This window comes from Amblyomma mixtum, chromosome 9 (assembly GCF_055824585.1).
Source record: "Amblyomma mixtum isolate Tamu chromosome 9, ASM5582458v1, whole genome shotgun sequence".
Classification (NCBI taxonomy): domain Eukaryota; kingdom Metazoa; phylum Arthropoda; class Arachnida; order Ixodida; family Ixodidae; genus Amblyomma; species Amblyomma mixtum.
Window position 1 is genome coordinate 41360200 of NC_143020.1, and position 2145 is coordinate 41362344.

The following is a 2145-nucleotide window of genomic DNA, read 5'->3' on the forward strand; positions in this document are numbered from 1 at the left end:
ATGTACTAAATAAAAATAAAAATAAATAAAACACCTTTCTTGCTTCAGTGCGACGTGGTATGTAGTATACCTAGCGCTTCATATCCATTGTTCTCACCTACTGAGAAGCAGACAGAGCACCTGCCTCAGAAGCTCTTCTGGGAAGAAAGACCTTAGAGGACGAATCCGAAGTGGCTTCTAGGAGACGTGTTTTGTAGCGTCCGCATTGAACACACGCGTGTTCGGATAATATCGCGCTGAGAGACAATGGATACGCGAGCGTCGATGGTATAGTCGCTGGCATAGCTGCCTTCGAAGCAGTTGACCCGGGCGCGATTCCCAGCCATTTACTTTTTTTAAACAATAAAGTAGATACCTGCTCATTGAATAATAAATGCTGAACCACCAGTAAAATAATATGGCTGTGAATTCTTTATCCAGCACGTTGGCCATAACATAGGCTTCGGTGTTTCCGCAGATATAATAAATAAAATTTGCGCTGCTTTCAAGGCACGGCTCTGTTGCGTGCCTTGCTTTGCTTCGAAATTTACTGAAACACTATTTCTGTTTCTTGCAGTAAGTTTCGGTTGGTACACATTTCGGTTGCCTCTGTCCAAGAAAGTTTGGCGTAACGACGAATTCTGCTTTTGATTTGCATCCGTGGACTGTTCGGTACATCTATGCAATATAAATTCATTCATTTATTTTCGACAGGTATGCATAAATGCATTCATTTTGTTCATCCTGTGTGGATATCCTAGAAAAAAGGCGTATTGAAACGTCTAACGAGACCTCAGAACCTATATTGCACACAACGCTTGAAAGTAAATACAAAACAACAATGCAGACAACTACAGATATAAAATAGATATGCCGCGGAGGAAACAGATCTGAGGGCCCGAAGCTCCACTCGGATGACCAAGAGCTGAGGCATGATGAGCCTTCATCCTATTCTATGTACGTAACTGCATTTTTGTTCTTGTTTTTATCATTGTGCGTTTATAACGAATTTCAAACGGCGCACCGATGTAATTAAAATGCAGGATTGGCGGTCAGATAAAAATTCTGGAAACAGCGGGAACATAAACGTGTCAACTGAGACTTACTGGAGACGGACGCATAAAAAATGGTGTTTCAAAGAAAATTCGAAGAAAGTGGGTTCGGCGGCTTGCAGGCGGAAGTTTTTTTAATTCATTATTTGCCCAAACCCCCCGTCGGTATTCCACGGTAAATATTCAAAGTACCGAATTTAGCGCCGTATTATTTGTCTGGTGGTTGGTTAGCGTAAGTTGCGTGGCTAGATTACTTGAACAACCAAAAAGTACCTGGCCCGCCGCGGTGGCTCAGTGGTTATGGTGCTCGGCTGCTGACCCGAAAGACGCAGGTTCGATCCCGGCCGCGGCGGTCTAATTTCTTTGGAGGAGAAATTCTAGAGGCCCGTGTGCTGTGCGATGTCAGTGCACGTTATAGAACCCCAGGTGGTCGAAATTTCCGGAGCCCTCCACTACGGCGTCTCTCCTAGCCTTAGTCGCTTTGGGACGTTAAACCCCATAAACCAAACCGAACCAAAAAGCACGTGTAAAAAAATTGCTTAAAAAAAACATGCGTCGGCCGGGAATCGAACCCGGGTCAACTGCTTGGAAGGCAGCTATGCTAACCACTATACCACCGACGCACGGATACACACCGACGCACGGATACACACAGCTGCTCCGGCATACAAAGCCCGTATTCGAGGCGCACGCCAAGAAAGGAAGTGGGTCAGCAGGTATTCTACGTAGCTACTTCGGACTCGTCCGTCGAGTTCTTGCCTCCAAATGCCGACACTGCCCTCGCATCGGAGCGCGGGCAGGTGGTAATCCGAGTGCGTTCGCTGTCTCCACTTTGAGCGCCAAGTAGTGCCTGCATTCGAGCGCCTGCGTTTATTTTAATGCGAAGAGTTATATGGCTCATGCGAACGAAAAGCCGTCACCGGAAGCTATCCTCAAACAACTTCCGCAAGAAATTCAGGGGGCACATTGGCTCTCTAAAGTGCTGCAAGGCGAAAGCCTTTCCTGGCGCACGGTTTGGCGCTGATTTGTTTATTTTTTCTCTTTTAAATTTTTGTTTTCTTTTTTATTTTCTCAGTTTTTAACGAATTTTTATTCTCATTTTTTTTAAATTCAT

General features: G+C 45.2%; 1 non-coding gene across 1 annotated transcript; it reads right to left on the bottom strand.

The window, feature by feature from the left end:
• Window positions 1–1582: 1582 nt before the first annotated feature.
• TRNAG-UCC (transfer RNA glycine (anticodon UCC)) lies at window positions 1583–1654 on the bottom strand. The gene has a single exon. It is a non-coding gene; the product is annotated as a tRNA-Gly (tRNA).
• Window positions 1655–2145: the final 491 nt, after the last annotated feature.